The 9,262-nt window shown below is 36.2% G+C and overlaps 1 long non-coding RNA gene across 1 annotated transcript; it reads left to right on the forward strand.

Annotated features, from left to right (window-relative positions):
- The first annotated feature begins 569 nt into the window (after positions 1-569).
- LOC125094891 (uncharacterized) lies at positions 570-8,734 on the forward strand. Its single transcript, XR_007125731.1, has 3 exons — positions 570-642; positions 7,340-7,423; positions 8,571-8,734. It is a non-coding gene; the product is annotated as an uncharacterized LOC125094891 (long non-coding RNA).
- The last annotated feature ends 528 nt before the right edge of the window (positions 8,735-9,262 follow it).

Consider the following 9,262-nt stretch of genomic DNA (forward strand, 5'->3'; position numbering starts at 1 on the left):
GGAAAAAAAAAACTTTATTCCTTTATTTTTTTCTTCTTTCTTTTTATTGTGCATATATGAGACTATGGATGTTGGTCAGATCTATAGTGACAATCATTTCACAATATATGTAAATCAAACCATCATGCTCTCTGCCTTACACTTATACAGTGATGTGTTTTATTTCTCAATTATTTCTCAATAAACTGGGGAAAACCATTCAGTTAATGAAGCAGCATGACAGCATTCAAAATCAAAAGCAGGATTCTCTGGAGAATGGGCAGAGTGATACGGATAGGAAAACATGCACATTATTTGTTTAGAACAGAACATTAATGAGAGCTTTGTTTTTTATATAAGGTAGAAATGAAGAAGAATGCCCATGGTTATACCTTGAAGACAATAATGCCCATATGCTATGCTAAAGAAATAACTCTTTACAAAATACTATAAATAAAATAAATAATACTATTTCTATTTAAAATGATTAATCATGGGTCAGAATGAAAGCATTCTTAATGGGTATCCACAGATCACAAACGCAGCTATCCTCAGATACAAAAACAGAAGTATGAATCTCTGATCTCTTCAGATTATTATAGTTAATGTACTTATGAAGATGAATGAATCCATTTCTTCTCTTTGATATGAAACTCCTTAAAGGTAAGAAGAAATACAGTAGGCCCCTCTCCCCTGTACCCATGGTTTTGTTTTCTAGGGTTTCAGTTACCTGCAGTCTAGAAGCAGGTGAACTGCCTTCTGACTGTCCTCAGAAGTAACCTCACACTACGTCACAATACCTACTTCATTCACCTCACTTCATCTCGAGTGAACATATCACCATCTCACATCATCACAGGAAGAGCAAGGGGGAGTGTAGGACAATAAAAAAGTTTTGAGGGGCGCTTTGGTGGCTCACTCAGTTAAGCGTCTACCTTCAGCTCAGGTCATGATCCCACGGTCCTGGGATCAAGCCCCACATCTGGCTTTCTGCTTAGTGGGAGTCTGCTTCTCCCTCTCCTTGCCATTCCGCCTGCTTGTGCTCTCTCTCTCTGTCAAATAAATAAATAAAACCTTAAAAAAAAAAAGAAAAAGAAAACCTTAAAAAAAAATTTTTTGAAAGAGAAACAAAGACTACATTCACATAACTTTTATTACAGTTTATTATTTTGTTAGAATTGTTTCATTTTATTATTGTTGTTGTTAATCTCTTACCATGGCTAATTTATAAATTAAACTTTGTCATAGGTATGTATGCATAGGGAAAATACATAGTATATATAGGGTTTGATACTATCTGTGGTTTCAGACTTTTACCGGGGGTCTGGAAATATATACCCCACAGATAAGAGGTGACTACTGTAAAACTCTTTGTAAGCAACAAAATTAGTAAACCCCAAGATGTTAAGTCACCTTTATTTAATATTTCAAATATATATTTTACCAAACCAAGAGTACTCACACTTTGTTTTACCCAGCACTCATTCAGAGCAAAAATTTTTAACTAATTCTCCATCCCAATAGTTACAATATTTTCCAATGTGCTTTAAGCAATAATAATTAACTTGAAATTGGTATACTAATGGAAGACTTGAAGGGAACTTCTAAAATGCTTTTTTCCAGACCTATGGCTTTGAAATTTCCTTGACATTTCACATATTGACCCAGGATGTACATAAATAGGTTTACATATATTTTATGCTTATATACACATGATATGCATATATGCAATACTACATATATATATATATATTAGGTATGCATATATATGAAATAAAAGTTTTACAAAACAGTACTTATTCTTCTTATACACAATATTCTCTCCTATTTTACTACATTTAATTCTATTTCTCTTTTAAATTACATTGATCACAACCTATTTAATTGATTTCAAAGCCATTAATAAGTTGCAATCTATAGTTTGAAAAACGCTGCTCTCAGACAATTAAACATTGTACTTTACTTCAGGTTTCTTCAATTAGTTTGATACACCTATGGACAGACTGTTTCATTTATGAGGTGATAGCCAAGACCAATATATGACTTATATTGGATCTACTAAACCCATAAATGTTCTTCCTAGTAACCCATGCAGGCTTTCTCTATAAATTAGTATGGTTGGTGTCATTGTAAATCTTACAGGCATTTCCTTTATCTGCAGAAAGTATCTATTTTCAAATGGACAAAAGAATCCCCACTGAAAAGCAAACTAAATCACACAGTAAATCTAATAGAAAGTGATTAATGGGATTGGTTGTCAGCATAGTCCAGCTTCCTTCCCTCAAGAAGTGTGAATAGGAACTCAAATCCATCTTCATTAATATGTTCCCACTTAGTGTGGTGTTCTAGAGATACATTTGCTAGTTAATAATTAATCAGAAGAGTCTTTACTAATAGTGGCAGAAGGGATAATGCATGGGTAGATCTGCCCTGTATAGAGAAAGATTTCCAACAATGACACCACAGTATCGTGCCTTTAAGATATAAGAACAATGGCTTTTATGAAATCTGGATAGCATGATAGATTTTTAAGAGTGCAATCTTCTTTAGAAAAACAAATTTTAGTCTTATTACATGAATAATGCCCAGTGCCTCCCTTCTGGTCCATATAACCTTAAATCTTCCCCATCATAAAATGCCCTGTGCTTACCCTTCAGAATGTTCATCATAACTGTAATTAGTTACTTGATCATCATTCATTTTATGTCTGCTATCCCACTTAGCTTGGATAATTAATTCTCTGTGAAATGCACAGTGCCTAGCTGAGTGCTACCACATCAACCGTTTTCAATAAACACTTGCTGACTGAAGGAGTGAATGGAGGAATGAAAGTGAATAAACATATTAGAAGGTTGATGATGATGCATTTTCTGCTTTCCAATAGAGGTAGGTTCTAACAGCACCACTGGCACGCTTTCTATATATTTACTGAAAAGCATGTTCAACCAAGCCAAGAACTCTTCATCATGTTCAACTTCCCCCCATTGTATTTCATTCAGTTAGTGTTTATTGAGCTTGGGCTTCAGATCAGCATCTACAATTTCTCTCTAATCCATCCATTCCATGCAGTTCCTTGTGCCACAGCCTCACCATTTCTCCCCTAGATTATGGTAATAGCCTCTTACATCTTCCCTGCATCCTACCTCCAAAAGTGCCCTCCATCTATTCCACATATAGCTGCCCAAGTACTCTTTCTGAAACAAGGGATATTCTCCTGCTCCAAATCCTCAGAGTCAAACTCCTGACATACAAGGCTCTCCCTTTTTCTCCTGGGTTCACCTCCCTGACATCAATTCTATACCCCATATAAATACCAAAACCCTTACACTTGCTGAATGCCCTATGCTGTTTCAACATTCTCTTCCTTCTTCTAGGAATATCCTTCCCACTTTCTTTACCTGAGACACTTCCATTCATTCTTAAGGGTACAGTGCAAATGATACCCTTTCTATGAAACTTTCCCTGGTCCAGTTAATATTCTTGACCAGTACCTTACTAGACCATTGTTCATTTTCTGTGCTCCTATTTCACTGTGTATTACACATCTGTAAGAGTGTCTGTTGGGGGCGCCTGGGTGGCTCAGTGGGTTAGGCCTCTGCCTTCGGCTCAGGTCATGATCTCGGGGTCCTGGGATCAAGCCCCATATCGGGCTTCCTGCCCAGTGGGGAGCCTGCTTTCCCCCTCTCTCTGTCTGCCTCTCTTCCTAATTGTAATCCCTCCTGCTGTCAAATAAATAAATATATTTTTTTAAAAAAAGAGTGTCTGTTAAATTGTACTGTTACCATTCTTTACATGCCTATTTTTGGCTTCCTCCACAAGACTACAAAGCCCTTTCAGAATAAACATTCATGAACAAAAAATTAGAAGTTGGGCATAAATTTATTACCTTATCTATAGTACCTTGCACAGATGTTGACCATAATAAACTGTGTCTGTCAAAACCCATAGTTCCTGGAAATGTAATGTCATTTAGCTAGTCTATGCAAAAAGGGAATTATTACAAGGTGTTAGGCAGCTAACGAAATGTCTAGAAGAGGCAGGTTGTGTAGCTTGGATGCTACTCAACCAACATACTCGATTGAACTGAGTAGAACACTCAGTTTCTCTCTGATCCTGTTCTAGCTGAAACCTCACTGCTGGCCAATGACAGGATCTGTAGGTCCTTTGTCAAAGTTTCCCCAGAAGAACTGAACATTTCACTACCAAACTTGCCAGAAGATTCAGTCTCCTGCATATTTACACCAACCACTTACCACTCACTTCTTCCTTCCAAGTCTCAACCACAAAAAGGAGACCATGCACCACTCCAGAAGGTACCATCACAGCACAGAAAGCCTGTAAGCCATATACTGAGGCACAGTTCACACAAGTTACATATGGCTGAGGAAACATAGCTCATATGTGAAATCTTAACCTTAGAGGAGTCTAAGAAATGTAATTTAACCTTCCTGCCTCAGTGGTTCAGGAAGCCATAATAAAAGGGGCAGGAGTGGGTGATGAGTGAGTCACTTTGCAGTTCCTCTCACATACATGCCTGATAAAAGTTAAGGAGGGAAGGAACACATAGAAGGTTGAAATATGAAGGTCATCTTTTCTCCTCCATATTCTGCTATTTAAGGTTTTCAAATTTAGCTTTTGAGTAACAAAATGTATCATTACTCCTTCAAAAATATTATTTATGTTCTTCTTTTCAGGCAATTATTTCCTTTGTTCTGTCTTTAGCATATCACTGTTTTCTAAATGTTTCTAATGCTTATACCATCTATGTACTTTTTTCAGTTTGGCTTATGATTTGACATATATTGCATTCCTTTTCATTTGTGTAAGAACATGAACCCTCTGATTATAACACATAATGACTCTGACTAACAACAACAACAAAAGATCCTCTCAAATGTAAAATCATAATTCTAAGTTATTTCCATCAGAACAAATAAATTGGACATAATTTCAATTTCTTCTTCTGTACTTGATACCTTTATAGCACATTAGAGACAACAATTAAGTTATCTAATTTTAGTATATTAAGTATAGCACTCTTTTGTCAAAATTCATAAGTCAAAATAAATTAATTTTTACATGGGTTTTAGTTTTTGACCCCCAAAGATCCAGCCCCAAATTATAGTGAATTTCCAACTCATGGCTTTATGCACCCAGACTGCATTTCCAAGGATAGAAGTATGCTCAGGGATAGGACTTGTTCTATCCCTATTCAGACACTAACTTCTTGAGTGATACAAGTGAGATATGTAAGATATAGTACTCTAAGTGTAATAAATAAACTATAGGAAGTATTAGAAACTCACCCACAGGACAACCTCACTCAATAAAATTATTTGATCCAAAACTTCAATAGTGTTGTTGTTGAGAAACCTTGATAAGCTGAGACCTGGTATATGACTAAAAATTTGCTTGGTGGAAGGATAAGGGGAGGATAGAGCAGGGATCGGGGAATGACAGAGGACAATGTTCCAGGAAGTGAGAACCATTTACATGAAGGACCTCCACACTCACTGATTCACCAATTTCTCTTTTATTGTAAAATATACACAACATAAAATTTACCATTTTAACCACTTTTAAGTATATAGTTCAGTGGCATGAAGTACTTGCACATTGTTGTGCAATGTGTACCTTGTTATGAACAAGGGTGTATAAGTATCTGTTTCAGTTCCCAAATTCAATTCTTTTGGATATACACCCCAAAGTCATTCATCAATTATTTTTATGTACCAACTAATTTCCTGGCATCATTGCAGTGCTTGGTCTATGATAAGAACAACACCCAAGATCCTTCCCGTCATGACAATTACATTCTAGTGAAGGAAAACAAGACATGAATAAGATCATTTCAAGAGAGTTCTATAAAGAAATAAAAGGAGGTGATGTGGTTGAATATTCCAGTTGAATATGACTGGAACTTAGAGTCCTAAGAAGGGAGCCATAAGTAGGAAAGCTTGGAGAAGCCAGGTAAGAACCCTACATATTATTTTATGGGCAATGAAAAGTTCAGGGGAGCTAAATAAATTACTCAATGTCACACAGCTAATAAATTCTACAGGCCAGGCCAGAACTCAGTAGCACTACCTATCCTTACTCTATAGATTTTCTTTAGAGCAGCAAAGTTGGATGAGGGCACATGTTTCTCAAACACAGCAACCTGCACCCTACCTCTCACACATCTGATCTTTTCCATCTGCTCTCATGATTCCTCCAGAATCACTGTGAACAGTAAGAGGACATTTTAATTTTCTGCTCACCCACATTTATTCTACACCCAGCTTTGCTGCTGGTATTCCTATTTGCTTATTTACAGAAACCTTTCACAAGTAGAAGATAAAATAGTATATTGATTCTAAAAAGAAATGTCACATTTCTCCATAGCCCAGCTTTAAAATAAACAACTTCTATTCTGTTAAAAAAAAAAAAAAAAAAAAAAAACACGTATGACCTGAGTAAGTAATATCTGACAAAATAGTGAATCATTCTGTCGAACAATAAGAACACTGTTTCTTCTAACCCTTGCTTTCATTCAAGGTCATGTGCAACTTACATAAATATTACATGAAACCTGCTTTGCAAGAAATCACTGTCTATGACAATTTACAGAAACAGAAATACATTGGCAGAGTCTACCCTTTCAGATGCTATGGGCTTTTAATTTCTACCAAGAGGAAGAAAATGATCCTTTTTCACCAGGTAAACAGAGATATTTTTTCATGTAGGATTAAGACCTTAACACAGCTAATGTGTGCAGCTAAGATTTATCAAATGTTCTTTACGAAAGAATGTGTCAAGGAACAAGATGTGTTGTAATTCATTTCAAAATCCAAACCTCATTGGCTGGATAAGCAAGAATAAGTTATAACACAAGTTTATATCAAGACAAATATATAAGATATTTTTCTTCTTTATTCTCATTTAATCTTTTGCTGTAATGTGAGCTGTTATAGAATTATATAGCGAGTAGTTATTCTTGGCTTTAAAAGCGCTTTCTAAAAGGAGGCCAATTTTGCTAAATATATTTGCTCCATCAACAATTAGTTGCTGAACAACTATTATGTGTAAAGCACTTTAATAGGTGCTGTTAAAATTGTTATATGTCATTGTGAAGCAAAACATTTTCCTACATATATTAGGTGATTGGTATAGTATAATAAAGAAAAATACCCTGTGTGAAAAGATTTAACATGCTTTAGAGAAGTTTTACATTATTATCAAAAATCCCATAATTACTGCCAAGGGACCTCTTATTTTTATCATTTAGAATCAACCTCAGATACAGCACTTTACAAATACATTGTTTAATGTAATACAACAAATAAAAAGGGCTTTCCATTGCCATTTCCCTCTCTTACAGCTCTGCAGCCTCCTTTTTGCTTATTCAATGCTCCACTCCTTTTTATGAAGTGCCGGGCACTGTGGATATCTTGAGGATACAAAGGTGAATAAGAAAGACAAGGTTGCTCTTTCATGAAGTTGGCAGTCTGGTTGGGGTGACAAACAAATGACATGAAGTTCACAGACACTGTGACAGGAAAAGTAGATGTTACCATTGGGGCACATAGCTGGAACACTGAAACCAGCACAGGATGGAAAGAAGGAAACTGGGAAATGACAGGGAAAGCATTCCAGAGGAAGACACATGTATTCATCCTTTGTGAGCTTCTCCATAGTCTCACCATTACCACAGGGAGAACCCAGATTTTGAACCGAGGTTTTGAACCCAGTTCCATGTGACTCTTGTGTAGCATACTGCTAGCTACCTCCTCATCCCCAGTTGGCTCACTCTTGAGTTGGTCTTGCTTTCTTAAATCCCTTAGCTAATGAGCCTAAGGGGGCCCCAGGGATTGTGCTTCCCAGTGTATAATGTTATCTCCATTACTCTCAATTTTTTGCTATCTTAGTTTTAGGAGTGAATTTCAATTTCTAGAGAGACTGGAGCATTCTCCTGAATCCCAGCTGGTTTGTCCAGGTCCCTGACCTTCTGTCTAGTCCTTGCCAAATTCTCCCAATCTCATCCCTACCCTTCCCAGGGATCAAGTTTCCAGTGTCCCATAACTTTCATTATGGGATAGGCCCAGAAAAATCTATCCAGTTGAGCCTCAAGGAAACAAATACCATTTCATGAGAAAAGTAGCAATATCCCCATGAACACTGTAATACAGCAGACACTGCTAAGCGTCCCTCCCTCAGGGTGGGATGTATATCAGTAAGTATAAGCAATACAAATCATTTCGAGCTTCTTTAATGAAAAAAATAATAACAATTGGAAAGAAGTTGTGTAGCTCAAAGTGAAGTGAAAATCTAAAACACCGAAGTTCAGAAAGACCAGAAACCAGAGCTGTTCTGGGTACTGCGGTTGCAGGAATGAGAGCACCAAATCCTAACCACTAGACCACCAGGAATGAAAGGACAGTCTCTTCAGGAGGCCACTGCTGGGACAAATATATTCCCCAGTGTATTCCCCAATATTTATACTACTTTGAATACAATGGGGAATGTATTGAAATTGAATATTTGAATACATTCAATTTGAATTCAATTTAATTCCTTCAATTGACTATTCATTCATTCTCCTTCAATTCTAGGGAGAAGGCATCAGGTTGGCTAAGCTTAGGCCATGTGTCCACCATTGGCCAGAGGAAGATAGGTACCACTATTGACTATATCCTATAAAAAAGAAGTGTTTCTCCAAACCACAACTGGAATGCTGTGATCACAAAAAGAGAGAAAAGATACTGAGCTGCCAAAATAAAATTGTCCACTATAGGAGTCAGCCTTATTGCTGGATGAGTTCTTAGAGTCCCAGTCTTGTGGATTCCTAGTCTATACCTTTCTCGGTGCTTAACTGAATAAAGTTTCAGCATACCTTCTAATTGGTTCTACATGGTTTCCAAAGCTCTCAATATGCACACATATATATATACACACACATATATATGATTCATATATTCATATATTCATATTATATATATATATATATAATATGAATACCAGGAGTCTTTGAAATATAACTCTCCAATAAGAAGTAAGCATAAATCATGGAAAAGAATCTATTTTTCTCCAGAATGGTAGATTTTTAGATACTAGAAATGTAAATAACAATGAAAACCCACAAAAAAAATCTCTTTTTTGTATTAAAAAAAAACCTGTATATTCATATCATTTAGATGATATGAAGAGCAACTCCTTAAGGAAAAAAAGTCATGCCCTGTGCCTTTCTCAGCACTCAATAGTTAGCCAAAATATTAACTAATAATCCCTCTGCCTATTGATCTCA

The sequence above is a fragment of the Lutra lutra genome, chromosome 3, assembly GCF_902655055.1.
Source record: "Lutra lutra chromosome 3, mLutLut1.2, whole genome shotgun sequence".
Taxonomy (NCBI): Eukaryota; Metazoa; Chordata; class Mammalia; order Carnivora; family Mustelidae; genus Lutra; species Lutra lutra.